This window comes from Aedes aegypti, chromosome 1, assembly GCF_002204515.2.
Source record: "Aedes aegypti strain LVP_AGWG chromosome 1, AaegL5.0 Primary Assembly, whole genome shotgun sequence".
NCBI classification, from domain to species: Eukaryota; Metazoa; Arthropoda; class Insecta; order Diptera; family Culicidae; genus Aedes; species Aedes aegypti.
Window position 1 is genome coordinate 292,920,961 of NC_035107.1, and position 15,329 is coordinate 292,936,289.

Genomic DNA, 15,329 nt, shown 5'->3' on the forward strand with positions numbered 1-15,329 from the left:
AAATTGCCTATATTTAGGCGTTTTCTGCGGTATTGTTGAAAATTAATTGTTTATTATTTCCATAAATTTTGCATTGTTAAGAATTTGGCATGCATATTTGTATTCAGGAGGCCCAAATTAAATAAGTAAAGTTGTTTTCAAAACTAACAATAATTGTTTTGACAGGTGATCAATTTCACCCCGAAATGGAATTCCTTGATTTTTTATTTTAGAGTCGATTTTCAGCACTAAAATAACAACTGTATGAAAATTTCAGTATATAAGCCAATGAGGCTCACCGTCGTACTTGTTTTCCTGCATTAAGTTGTTTGGAATTAGCAACATCAAAGAAAACAGACATGTAAAACAGTGAAAAGTGATATATTTCACCCGAAATTACGGTATATGAAATTGACTCTTGTTTGATCCCTTTCTTCTAATGTCAAAGAAGTGCTGGGAAGTAAAAATTCGTATCTGGTTCCTGTACGATCGGAAAAGACTGATACCATGAGTGTTGAAAATATTCAAATAATTGTTGATCATAGTAGTCATAGAATATATGGTCTCTTGTTTTGATTCACGGATTCAACGAATAGACGTTTTGTTTTTTATTTAACGAATCCGACACTACAGTTTAAACATGTGATTTAATTTGAAAAAATGGAAAGCTCTCACCGAACACTTTTTTAATGTCTGAACATCATGGTACAATCATATCCGCTAGGGGTACACTGCTCCAATCATCGAAACCCTAGTAGCTGTTCTACTGCTTTTTCCTGAAGTCACCAAGCTTGATACTTCCAACACACTGTCGCTCCTTCAGCGCTGCTTGGGTCTTGACTGTTGTACACATTTTTCGTTCAGTTTGAATACTCCACATTTGATCACTTCAACTAAAATACTTTCATAAAACTTGATAGAAAAATTGTTCATCCGAAACACCAAACTATTTAATTTACGCTAGAGAGAAAAACCGTGACAGGAATTGAAAATCGACTTGTCGCAAGCAGAGCTTACTGCGATCGTTTCATATTCCGGCAGTGTGCTCATAATTAATCAGAAATCTCAAATCATCAATTGAAATCACTCAATGATTACAGAGACATCGAAGGCAGCTAGGAATTTTGAATTTCGATAGATATTTATGAAAATGCCGAATTAAACGAGCCTTGAAGGTGGGAACTACCATTTTCAATACGCTACCATGAAAATAGGCGATTAGTTAACTTTAAGTGTAGGAAATGATTCCTGCTTTTCAGAAATGCTTATAGGAATGCCTGCAAGAATTATTCCAAGCGAATTTCAGTGATTTAATATTAAACTTCAGATATTTAATGATAAAGTTCCTCGATTGAGCGCCAATTAAGAACAGACACAACGACTGATCTAAGGTATGTCGCCATTAGGCTTCGATTTTTTTTTTTCTACAGTTCCCTTGAACCGGCGTCAATCGTAAAAATTTCGGCGCACAGGTCTGCTCGGAATAGAACCCGTTGTTGATTCATTGGTCAGCATTTGGCATGTTCAAACTAGCAAGGTACCCCCGAGTGCAATTGATTTTATGTGCTCGGTATTGTTTAATTTTGGTTGCCCACAACCACTGGCTGATGGAATACAATGAACCTCAAAAATTCTCCCTTAGCAGAAATGAATGAACCTATTTTACCCTTTTTCAGTCCCTTCGGAATTACTCCGAAAGGCTATACTGTACTAGTCGAAGTGATTCGTGGAAATGAAATTTTTGACAGAATGTTAGTGCTTTCATTTGTCCAAAATTCATGTGTTATTTTGCTTGCATCTGTCGAACCACATGAAAATGTGCCAATAACTATGTGTGGATACGGAGAGTTCTTTCCAACCACAAGTGGATTACTCAGAGATTTTTTTCATCCACCATACAAACCGTCCGATTCTGTATTATCAACACACACAGTGAGTGCAAACACACGCCTCAATAGTCCCGCGGTGATTGTGTGTGGTTATGAAATGGTCCAAAAAAGGCCGAAACACCCAAAACCAGAAAAAAAACTGGATTAAAAGGGTTTGCTAGTACGCGGAACTCGGTAAACTCGTCTCTCTCTCGTTGGGTACTGTGTTTTATTTGTGCGCAAATAATTGCGTTAAAATGTACCCAGCGCCGTTTGCTTCATAAAACATACATGATAGGACGCGGCCCACTGCGATGATGGTGGTGACGATGATGATGGTAATGGTGACACCATCGGGGGAGGCTGGAATTTTGTGTGGTTTGCCGATCAGAATGGCATAACATGAATGTAGCATGTTTCTTTCATCAGTAATATAATTTGTTAATACATATTTTGTTATGCTAGACAATCCTCAAAACACGTTCAATCATAATTTTGATAATATCATTCGTTATACTCTTTTTAAATGTAATGAAAACTTTGAAAGATTTTCCTGTTATTTTAACTGAAACATATTTATTACAACTGGCGATAGAAAAAAAAACTCATATCAGGAAAAAAAAACACATTCTGTCATAATTTTGTTCATCCTTTTGGTCGGGATCCTGCTTGGTTAGTCTGGTGACCAGTCTACTACGTGATGCTGATGCGAGAGAGCAATGGAGCAATTGCGTGTGGTAGCCTCAAATGGCGACAGTCGTGCGTGGGATTCGGTTTGCTCAAATAACCAAATACAACAAAACCATGTGAAAATGACAAGTGGTTACATTTGTTTCGATGTATTTAATTTTCATGTTTTATCAATCCTGATTGGTAGGTACAGAGATTGAAGGGAATCATTCGGTTTTCACAGCTTAAAGTATCTGTATTATGATTTTTAGTTCCCAATGGATTATTTGCGCTAGAACAGGAATCTGGATGGAATCCTAAATAGGATTAAGGAATGAATCCTGAACAGGGTTCTGAACGGAATTTTGAACAGGTGCTTAAAGCAAACTGAAATAAATCCTGAACAGGATTCTAGAAGCAATCTTGAACAGGATTCTGAAAGGATTTCTGAATAGGCTTCTGAAAGTAATCTTGAACAGGATTCCGGAAGGTATCCTGAACAGGATTCTGAGAAAAATCCTGAATAAGATCTGAGGAGAATCCTGAACTTGATTCTGATAAGAATCCTGAACATGGTTAGAAGAATCCAGAGCAAGATTCTGAGAAGAATCCTGCACAGGATTCTGGGAAGAATCCTGAACAGGATTCCGAGGAGAATCCTGAACAGGATTCCAAGGAGAATCCTGAACAGGATTCCAAGGAGAATCCTGCACAGCATTCCGAGAAGAACAATGAACAGGATTCTGAGAAAAAATCTGAACAGGATTCTGAGGAGAATCCTGAACAGGATTTTAGGAGAATCCTGACCAGGATTCTGAGGAGGATCCTGCATAGGATTCTGAGGAGAATCCTGAACAGGATTCTGAGGAGGGATTCTTAGAAGAGCCTTGAACAGGATTCTGAGAAAAATCCTGAACATTATTCTGAGGAGAATTCTTCACAGGATTCTGAGGAGAATCCTGAACAGGATTCTTAGGAGAATCCTGAACAGGATTCTTAGGAGAATCCTGTTCAGGATTCTCCTAAGAATCCTGTTCAGGATTCTCCTAAGAATCCTGTTCAGGATTCTCCTAAGAATCCTGTTCAGGATTCTCCTAAGAATCCTGTTCAGGATTCTCCTAAGAATCCTGTTCAGGATTCTCCTCAGAATCCTGTGAAGAATTCTCCTCAGAATAATGTTCAGGATTTTTCTCAGAATCCTGTTCAAGGCTCTTCTAAGAATCCCTCCTCAGAATCCTGTTCAGGATTCTCCTCAGAATCCTATGCAGGATCCTCCTCAGAATCCTGGTCAGGATTCTCCTAAAATCCTGTTCAGGATTCTCCTCAGAATCCTGTTCAGATTTTTTCTCAGAATCCTGTTCATTGTTCTTCTCGGAATGCTGTGCAGGATTCTCCTTGGAATCCTGTTCAGGATTCTCCTTGGAATCCTGTTCAGGATTCTCCTCGGAATCCTGTTCAGGATTCTTCCCAGAATCCTGTGCAGGATTCTTCTCAGAATCTTGCTCTGGATTCTTCTAACCATGTTCAGGATTCTTATCAGAATCAAGTTCAGGATTCTCCTCAGATCTTATTCAGGATTTTTCTCAGAATCCTGTTCAGGATACCTTCCGGAATCCTGTTCAAGATTACTTTCAGAAGCCTATTCAGAAATCCTTTCAGAATCCTGTTCAAGATTGCTTCTAGAATCCTGTTCAGGATTTATTTCAGTTTGCTTTAAGCACCTGTTCAAAATTCCGTTCAGAACCCTGTTCAGGATTCATTCCTTAATCCTATTTAGGATTCCATCCAGATTCCTGTTCTAGCGCAAATAATCCATTGGGAACTAAAAATCATAATACAGATACTTTAAGCTGTGAAAACCGAATGATTCCCTTCAATCTCTGTACCTACCAATCAGGATTGATAAAACATGAAAATTAAATACATCGAAACAAATGTAACCACTTGTCATTTTCACATGGTTTTGTTGTATTTGGTTATTTGAGCAAACCGAATCCCACGCACGACTGTCGCCATTTGAGGCTACCACACGCAATTGCTCCATTGCTCTCTCGCATCAGCATCACGTAGTAGACTGGTCACCAGACTAACCAAGCAGGATCCCGACCAAAAGGATGAACAAAATTATGACAGAATGTGTTTTTTTTTCCTGATATGAGTTTTTTTTCTATCGCCAGTTGTAATACATATGTTTCAGTTAAAATAACAGGAAAATCTTTCAAAGTTTTCATTACATTTAAAAAGAGTATAACGAATGATATTATCAAAATTATGATTGAACGTGTTTTGAGGATTGTCTAGCATAACAAAATATGTATTAACAAATTATATTACTGATGAAAGAAACATGCTACATTCATGTTATGCCATTCTGATCGGCAAACCACACAAAATTCCAGCCTCCCCCGATGGTGTCACCATTACCATCATCATCGTCACCACCATCATCGCAGTGGGCCGCGTCCTATCATGTATGTTTTATGAAGCAAACGGCGCTGGGTACATTTTAACGCAATTATTTGCGCACAAATAAAACACAGTACCCAACGAGAGAGAGACGAGTTTACCGAGTTCCGCGTACTAGCAAACCCTTTTAATCCAGTTTTTTTTCTGGTTTTGGGTGTTTCGGCCTTTTTTGGACCATTTCATAACCACACACAATCACCGCGGGACTATTGAGGCGTGTGTTTGCACTCACTGTGTGTGTTGATAATACAGAATCGGACGGTTTGTATGGTGGATGAAAAAAATCTCTGAGTAATCCACTTGTGGTTGGAAAGAACTCTCCGTATCCACACATAGTTATTGGCACATTTTCATGTGGTTCGACAGATGCAAGCAAAATAACACATGAATTTTGGACAAATGAAAGCACTAACATTCTGTCAAAAATTTCATTTCCACGAATCACTTCGACTAGTACAGTATAGCCTTTCGGAGTAATTCCGAAGGGACTGAAAAAGGGTAAAATAGGTTCATTCATTTCTGCTAAGGGAGAATTTTTGAGGTTCATTGTATTCCATCAGCCAGTGGTTGTGGGCAACCAAAATTAAACAATACCGAGCACATAAAATCAATTGCACTCGGGGGTACCTTGCTAGTTTGAACATGCCAAATGCTGACCAATGAATCAACAACGGGTTCTATTCCGAGCAGACCTGTGCGCCGAAATTTTTACGATTGACGCCGGTTCAAGGGAACTGTAGAAAAAAAAAATCGAAGCCTAATGGCGACATACCTTAGATCAGTCGTTGTGTCTGTTCTTAATTGGCGCTCAATCGAGGAACTTTATCATTAAATATCTGAAGTTTAATATTAAATCACTGAAATTCGCTTGGAATAATTCTTGCAGGCATTCCTATAAGCATTTCTGAAAAGCAGGAATCATTTCCTACACTTAAAGTTAACTAATCGCCTATTTTCATGGTAGCGTATTGAAAATGGTAGTTCCCACCTTCAAGGCTCGTTTAATTCGGCATTTTCATAAATATCTATCGAAATTCAAAATTCCTAGCTGCCTTCGATGTCTCTGTAATCATTGAGTGATTTCAATTGATGATTTGAGATTTCTGATTAATTATGAGCACACTGCCGGAATATGAAACGATCGCAGTAAGCTCTGCTTGCGACAAGTCGATTTTCAATTCCTGTCACGGTTTTTCTCTCTAGCGTAAATTAAATAGTTTGGTGTTTCGGATGAACAATTTTTCTATCAAGTTTTATGAAAGTATTTTAGTTGAAGTGATCAAATGTGGAGTATTCAAACTGAACGAAAAATGTGTACAACAGTCAAGACCCAAGCAGCGCTGAAGGAGCGACAGTGTGTTGGAAGTATCAAGCTTGGTGACTTCAGGAAAAAGCAGTAGAACAGCTACTAGGGTTTCGATGATTGGAGCAGTGTACCCCTAGCGGATATGATTGTACCATGATGTTCAGACATTAAAAAAGTGTTCGGTGAGAGCTTTCCATTTTTTCAAATTAAATCACATGTTTAAACTGTAGTGTCGGATTCGTTAAATAAAAAACAAAACGTCTATTCGTTGAATCCGTGAATCAAAACAAGAGACCATATATTCTATGACTACTATGATCAACAATTATTTGAATATTTTCAACACTCATGGTATCAGTCTTTTCCGATCGTACAGGAACCAGATACGAATTTTTACTTCCCAGCACTTCTTTGACATTAGAAGAAAGGGATCAAACAAGAGTCAATTTCATATACCGTAATTTCGGGTGAAATATATCACTTTTCACTGTTTTACATGTCTGTTTTCTTTGATGTTGCTAATTCCAAACAACTTAATGCAGGAAAACAAGTACGACGGTGAGCCTCATTGGCTTATATACTGAAATTTTCATACAGTTGTTATTTTAGTGCTGAAAATCGACTCTAAAATAAAAAATCAAGGAATTCCATTTCGGGGTGAAATTGATCACCTGTCAAAACAATTATTGTTAGTTTTGAAAACAACTTTACTTATTTAATTTGGGCCTCCTGAATACAAATATGCATGCCAAATTCTTAACAATGCAAAATTTATGGAAATAATAAACAATTAATTTTCAACAATACCGCAGAAAACGCCTAAATATAGGCAATTTCTGAAGGAATCTTCTGAAATCTATAAAAAAAAATCAATTATTACAACAAAATGAACAAATAGGTACGAGTTTTGATGATAAAATTCGTTTTGAGGATATATTTCAAATTTTCAGGTTGACACCATGTCCAAATCCTTGTTTAAAACTATAAGTTTATTGATGTCTGCCAATACCACACAGAACACGATTATAGAATTTTCTATTATTTTCATAGAAATAAACATTCCTTAACACAAAAAACTTCACAACACGCAATTCGACAATAGTTAGGACAAACAATGTTCATTTACTATAGGTTGCATTGATTTCTGTGCTCTATAAGAGGGAAATAAAATCATGTGACACGGTGATCAATTTCACCCGAATTTACGGTAATTATTTGATAAATTCTATCTTTAAAATATCTAATTTGTTCAAGCAAAGCCTTTAAAATGTTCTAAGCCCCTAGAAAAAAAAGTTTTTAGTTCAACACTCAATAAGACGATTCAGGACTAGGATTGATTATTGTGTTGTTCTACTGATCTGTTGTTTCACTTTTCGGGAGTGGAACTTGGAGAAGACCGAAGACTAGTGATAATGGTTTTAAGGTGATGATCGCTCAACAATGGAGTGTGCATTAACTTTCTTAGCAACGCCACTTCCAACGATTTGACCTATCTCTCCCTAAACGAAACGGTTGGTACGGTTGTCCCCGTTTCTTCCTTCGTAAAATTGAAAAATTTTCGTCTATCACGTTATTCATTCGTGGATAACTTGATCGCCGTGAATTTTGCAATTAGCTTCAAGGGATGCCAAGTCAATTTTTCAAAAATCTGGAAGATTTTGAAATTTTGTCTGGAGAAGTCTGGATTTTGTATGTCGTATATGGAGAACCTTACAAATTATTTACAAAACCTTACAAATTCATCACAAATTTTATCTGGATCTTCCAGATTTTTGTAAAATTGAGCATCAAAAATCTGGAATATTCCAGACAAATCTGGAAGGTTGGCAACGCTGCTTCAAACCCAAGTCTGCACAGTGGGCCTGGCCATTTCAATACTTGTGTCATATTTTCGATATGCTGCAAATTTTAATGCTGACAAGAAAATACTAGAATGCTGGTGTTTCCAGGATGCTTTTCAATATTGGCTGTGCAAACACTTAGAATAGAATAGAATATGAATCAAAATGTCCAGAATGTAAGGCAAAGTATGTAATGAGTATATATTCTCATTACTTCGTATTTACCGACAGATGCACACATACAACATTCTAAATCATCATTCATCAACTGCTGTCAACGCCAGAGAATTTGTTTAGTATAGAGAAGCGCCAATACTGAAACCAAAAGTTCCAATTGAACTATCAAACGAGGTTCCAATGCTGACTTTCCGAGTGATGTTGGCGTTAATTCTTTAAATGTTCAAGACATTTTGTTTGGTCTCAAAAATTTGGACGCCACTAAAGGATCAGGGCCAGATGAAATTCCACCCGGATTCAGAAAAAACTTAGCAACTGAACTGACAACTCCTTTCTTTTGGTTATTTCATATGTCTCTTCAAACTGGTCAATTTCCAAAGGATTGGAAAAAAATCATTCCTCATACCAATATATATGTATCAGGTAAGAAATCGGACATTCGAAATTATCTCGGTATTGCTATTATGTCATGTATTCCAAAACTTTTCGAGTCAATTGTAAATAAAACTATGTTTGCCCAAATAAAAAATCGTATAACAAACGCTCAACACGGCTTTTTCAAAGGTCGTTCTAACTCTACGAACCTTCTGGAATTTGTAAGTTACTCACTGAGTGTAATGGATAAAGGTTACTTCATAGAAGCTCTTTACACTGACTTTAGTAAAGCATTTGTTAAACTTGACATTCTAATGTTGACTTTCAAGCTTGAAAAAATGGGAATCGAAATGAGTCTCCTTAAGTAGATCACATAGATATTAAGAACACAATGTAATTTAGAATGGTCTACAAAATGTTTGACGTCAAATAAACAAATAAAATCGAGCAAATCCAATGAGCGTCGGCAAGCTGTTATACAGAAACGATGATGGATATGTGTTAGTACAAAGCGATGCAAAAGTTACGTCACTGATTTGTTCGGTCTTTATGGCGACTCACGGGATGACACGCTCACCACAACATTGTTAGAATCACCTCAATTATTGATAATTTTTTGTATACGTTGTTTCTAAACAAATTCAAAGATCTCTCCGCGCTTCTCTAGTATTATCATCTTCTCTGGTCAACGCTATTTTAACGATGTTCGCAAATTACTACTCAAATAAACTGTTGAATGTAATTATTCGGCTCATTTACTACTGAAATCCTGAATTAATCCAAGTGGATTTTCTAGAGGAATCGCTCTGAAACATTCTAGAGTCACGTTTCGCAATCGGAGCCGTTTTCCGCTAACTCCTGATTAATACGAAAACTAGAAAGGGTGCCGGTACCAATGGTTGTAATGTACCAGTAGATTGGACTATGGAATTAAACATTCATTTTTCGATGAAAACGACATGTTATTTCTGGTGGAATGATCGCCTCTAGTTTAGTCGATTTGCCAAATTTCAGTTTTTTATTCTATCAAAAAGTCATATAAATAATTGAGTGGACGCAAAAAATTTGCTCCCTTGCACCAATAGTTGCTGTCGTGTTCCAGTAGTGGATCAACGGATGCTTTATGCTTCATTCGAAAGATATTAGTTGCTGTTCCGAGGGAAAACTGTTAAACCTATGTAAAAATGTACCATTTTGTTTAAAATTTCTTGTATCAGTCCCGAACGTCTACTACTGGAGCACTAGCGCAACTAATGAAACACGTGACCCAATAGTGGCTCAAGCGATTTTATGTTAAAAAATTAGTGTTATCACCCTTTTTATATTTTTCCCACATAGTAGAGGTTGAAATCTTTCTGTTGACGCCAAAAAATCTCTGATAAGGCTTTTCTTTATTTTGATATGATTTTTCATAGCTTAGGTAGTCCACAAATGGCACCGGCACCCTATAAACTGCAAGTTTTATGGGCTCATTTTTCTGTAATTTGAAGGGTTGGGAAACGATTTTCTAGTCAAGTCAAAAGACGAATATGCGTTTGTTTCCCTGGAAAGTGTGGAGAAATAGTTACTAAAAATCCAAGTTAACTAGGTGGACTAATTTCTAAAAGAATAAGTGAAGAACCTCTAAGAGTAATCTTTGATTGAAGTTTCAGAAGAAATTTCTGACGAGATTATTGAAACGTTGCGCACAAGCTTCCTGAAGATTCTCATAGATGGAACATTCATAGTCATACTTAAATTCCTGCCTATATTCTTGCATATAGTTTGACAAAATATATTTCTCAGGATTATGTTTACAACATTTTTTTTTATTTTGTTCAAAACTTGTGTAACACTTGTAGATCAGCATGCTCTTTTCTTCTGGCATCAGTTCAGAATGTTATAATAGGTTTACTCAAAATAACATTCTGAACACTTCTCAGGCTTTTATACGATATGTTTTCAAGTATTTAGTTTTGAATACTGCGTAATATTCCTTCCTGATTCCTTTATAGAATTATAATTAGAATCATGCTCAAAGTTTCATAAAAAAAAAATTGGAGTCCATAAAGACGTTTTGCATGAAGATCTTCAGTAAAGTAGTAATTTCGCATATAGTAGGCTCATGAAGGAACTGGTAGCGTACTAAAGAAGACATATGATTCTCAGTATTTCAAATATTCATGCATAAGCGAAGCCTCCTTAAATAATCCATCATTTCACGGGTTTTCTAGACCCACACCTTGCCCCAATTGTACTGTCATCCTTTTGTAGCCCCGCCCCAAAACGATACAATGCGTAATAATTGAATGTTTTCCATATGACGTCCCATCCCCATCTCGTGCCCATACTTTCTGGAACACCCTATAGACCCATAAAGAAAGTTGGTTCTCATGGGTACCTCGATGGTTCCTTGGATTACATTTCAATGATTTTGTGATCAATAACTTTATGAAGAAGTAGACCTTGCTGAGCAAGCCATAAGATTCTGACAAGCGCTAGTGGAGTTCATTACGAATTGAGCCTTCAAACTGTATAGACCATTCTCTCCTAATAAACGTTCTTTAGTTGTTTGAGATTGAGTCTTTCTCTTGGCCCATCCGCCCAGTCCTTAATATTACAATACTTTATATGTACCTAACTCGATGGTCCCTTCAATAGTTTCAATCATAGATATTTGACTGTATTTCAGTCATTTATTCAGAGTTCAACTGAGAATTTCCATATGAATGCTGTGCAAAACTCTAGGTCATATTTTTATAAGGATAGCTGGAGGAAATCTTGAAGATGTTGCTGCTTGATGAGTATCTTGACCAAATTGCGACACTGACGAAACGAATATTTCACTGTCACTAGACGAAGCTATATTTCATTTGCTCACTTCATCCCATTTTGGAGAATTTCGGGAGCGAATGTGTTTGATAAGTTGAGTGGAAGATCCTTACTTGATTTCATCGATATAAATAAACCAGAAAAACTTTATGTTGAAGTACTTGGAGAATCATTTGGAGGAATATTCGAAGGAACCCGAGGGGAAAAGATTATTTTTTTTTTATTATCACTAGAAAAAGCCCTGAAGCACTTTTTAGAGTGAGGCTTTCCAAAAGAAGTTGTTGGGAAAATCTTTGGAAAGCTTTGGATGAATCTTTGAAAGCATTCTCTGACAATGTTTCCGGAGAAATTCTTTGAAAATTGTATTTCTGGAATAAATACTGGAGAGCTGCTAATATTCCTTGGGAATATTAGGGTCTATCATTGAAATTCAGTTGAAAAAAGGTGAAAAATTTCACGAATATATGGCTAGAAAATGTAATTAAAACATTTTTAGGACAATCCTTAGAGAAACTACCAGGGATTTTTCCTGGGAAGTCTTAGAAATATTATCTGAGAAAATTTCTTGAGAAATCTCCGGTAGAAAGTGTAAAGAAAATCTAGATTTCTTGTGCGACAATTTGAGTCATTTCTGCAGAGATTCATTCTGGAAAGGATTTCTGAAGGACTCGTGGACAAGATTACCCGGAGAATTCTTCGAGGAACAACACTGAATTTGGTTTTTGTACAACAAATATACAAATGTTCCTGTGGTATCTAAAAGTTCAGTGTCAGACAACAATATTTTCACTGAACCTTTTGGAAATTATTGGACAGCCGCTCTGGTAGTCATGAGTTTCAAGCGAGTTTACAGATAGCAAGCCTCATTTCCTGGTTGGAACATTTTCGAGTTCTTCTTTCTAGTTTTTTTTTTAAGATTTTGCGGATTACTCAGAGCTTTATCACAAACATCCAGCTTTTGAGATTTCGGAGAAATTTTACGAGACATCTAAGGAATAGTTCAAAACTGTGTAGAGGATTTTCTATAGAACTGCATTGTGATTTTTGGGATGAATTTGTGAAAGAAATCTGTTGGATTGACAGCAAGAATCCTTGGAAAAACAGATTAAAGAATCCCTTCAAAAATTGTTGTATGAATCCCTGGAGAATTGAGTAAAATAATGCGTGAGAGAATCCTTGAAAGAATTAGTGGAGGCTTTCCTGGGAGTACATCTTGAGGAATTTCGGGAGCGAATTCTGAACTCATATCTGCCCATCGAATTGATGAAAATTAAAAATGCTACCATTACAACAATCTTTGACGGATTGCCTTCATTTTGCCTCGAATGATCTCATTTATTTGTCTAATAAAAAAACTTGCGTTTTTGCGGCCGATATGTTTTCTCCGTAATGGTGAATTTTTGTCGAATCTTCTGAAATTTGGAAGTGAGATGCGCTTATCCGAATGGTTTGGTGCAAATTTTGGGCCCAATAGAAAATCACCCATGACGAGAAAAACCAAGCTGCCGAAAACACAACGTGATATCTTGAAAAACATTGAAACATTTTGAAATATTCACTGCTTTGGAAATATGTCGGTAGATCACTGGGTTAGATCTAATCAAAGTTCTGCTTCCGTCAGCCCAACTCTACCCAGTTTCGACTACGAATTTCAAACGAGTACTGATTTATATAATGAGCCAACTTTAATCTACCCTTGGATATTTTTTAGCTCTTCATTGGACCTTCGTTAAAATGGTTCAAGATAGGTCGATTCTATGTTTCTTCTAATAATAATAATAATAATGCCGATAAACAAATTCACAATAAAATTATCACGGTCGATATCTTTGTATGTAAAATAACAAACGGCTAAAAACAAAAAAAAAACGCAGTTCATAAATAAATGATCATGTGTGTGGCTTATCGGGGAGAAATACACATGATATGGACAAACTATCCATGATTGTGTAATGATTCCCCAATAATATAAGCAATCGATCGATAGAACCTGCTTGATCGCCAAACAGTATTAGGGCGCTTGAAACCTCCTTCCTTTTGGCTGTCTTGGTAGTGTCATTCTCAAAACACACCCAAGCCGTTCCCATAGGGGACGTTAGCCACAAGGAAGTGACGTTTCAAGTAATACTGTTTAATATGGTATGCCCTCTTCAACATCTAATCCAATTTCTCTCGCCGTTCCCTTACGGTACCTATCCATCTAGTATTCATTGCTTTCTTCTCCATGCTCCCTCTTACTTCGAGCAAAATGGACCGATATGCCGATAAACAAATTCACAATTTCTTTTAAACTAACAAATATAAATTCCATGATTTGTTCATATTTCAGTTGCAACGGCATCTTGAGCTGGAGTGAATGAAATTGTGATCCAGTTTTCTAAACGGTTTGAGCTAAACATCTATCTTCTTCTTCTACACGTATATGAATTATAATGGAATGGTGTTTGTATGCCACGAAATGGCTTTAGAACGGATCAACAACGGATTGACGTTAGTTTTTCACTGCTGCATGCATTGTCGACCAGGGATTGAATCCTGAGAAAATTGAGAGAATCTCTCACGTATCGCTCTCTGTAACTATCATAACATGCTGCACATTATGAGAGACTGTTTATCGTATACTGCTACAAGTTTGATCAGATTGGGGGGATAGTATTGCATGATAAAACCCCTCTAAACATGCTCCAAGCCTGGGGGACACTGTTGTTATTGGAAGTTCGTGGATTGTTTATCATGCCAGTAAAGAAAAACACCTATCCCCAACGGTAAACAAGCGAGAAAAATGGATTTTATCATCGCTCTCTCGTTAGGGCTCTCGCTCGCTGCTTCCATTTATCAGACTTGTTACACCTTGCGATACAATGACGATCGTGGACCGCAACAGATGGGATGTTTTTCTTTGCTTGCTTTGATCGTGCTTCATACTCAAATGAGAGCGAATTCTGCAACGCCTGTTGTCGACGATGTGTTCGTGCGAGAAAATGCAATTGGGAAAGTCTCCGGAATAATCGAAAAATCTGAAGGAGACTGATGTGTCGTTTTGTATGGAAGATTACACGATGTTTTACAACAGCTTTATAATGAAAACCCTTTGTATAATAATACACACTTAAATTATTTAACCGAAATCCGTAAATTTCACCGTAATCTCAACAGCTGAACAGTTCGGTAAAATAAAACACCGTAACTTCGTCGAAATTCAACGGATTCCGGTGAAATTTTACCGAAAACTGTAAAAATTTACGTACTCGGTTAATTTATTTCACCGAACTTTTCAGCTGTTGAGATAATTGTGAAATTCACGGATTCCCCTTAAATAATTTAAGTGTGTAAGGTCAACTTCATAACTAACTTCATCCAAAAAAGGACTTTTCTGCTTTATTGCTAGTTAAAAAATAGCGCAGCATTGCATAAAATAGCAAAATATGCATAAATCCTGTTTTTTTTTTTTTACAAGGGGGAAATCTGCAAACAGATCCCCTGAGAAGATAACTCAGGGAATGCGGGGATGACGCACCAACGACGACCCGCTAAAACCAGCCTATGCACTGTGCATGAGCAATTCATTTAGAATTGCTCAAGTGGTGAACAGTGCATCGACATGACCCTTGGACTCAGACCCTCATCTCCCCGGAACCACCTTACGGTATTTCTTCGGGAAGGGACCAGTGCATATAGCACAACACGTGTAGCAGAAGTGGCTTAGGCAAATTGCTTCTCCTAGCCGACTTAAACAATGTTACAAGGGACCAGCCTCGGCAGGGCTAATCCTCTGCAGCCAACTCTTGGTCGGCGCGCCATAGACGCTGCAATTCTAACATAATGTGAGTGACAGCC

The 15,329-nt window shown here is 37.1% G+C and overlaps 1 protein-coding gene across 3 annotated transcripts in view; it reads right to left on the reverse strand.

Annotated features, from left to right (window-relative positions):
• The window catches only part of LOC5571436 (nucleolysin TIA-1), an 824,623-nt gene that overhangs the window by 396,411 nt on the left and 412,883 nt on the right, over nt 1–15,329 (reverse strand). The window lies entirely within an intron of this gene.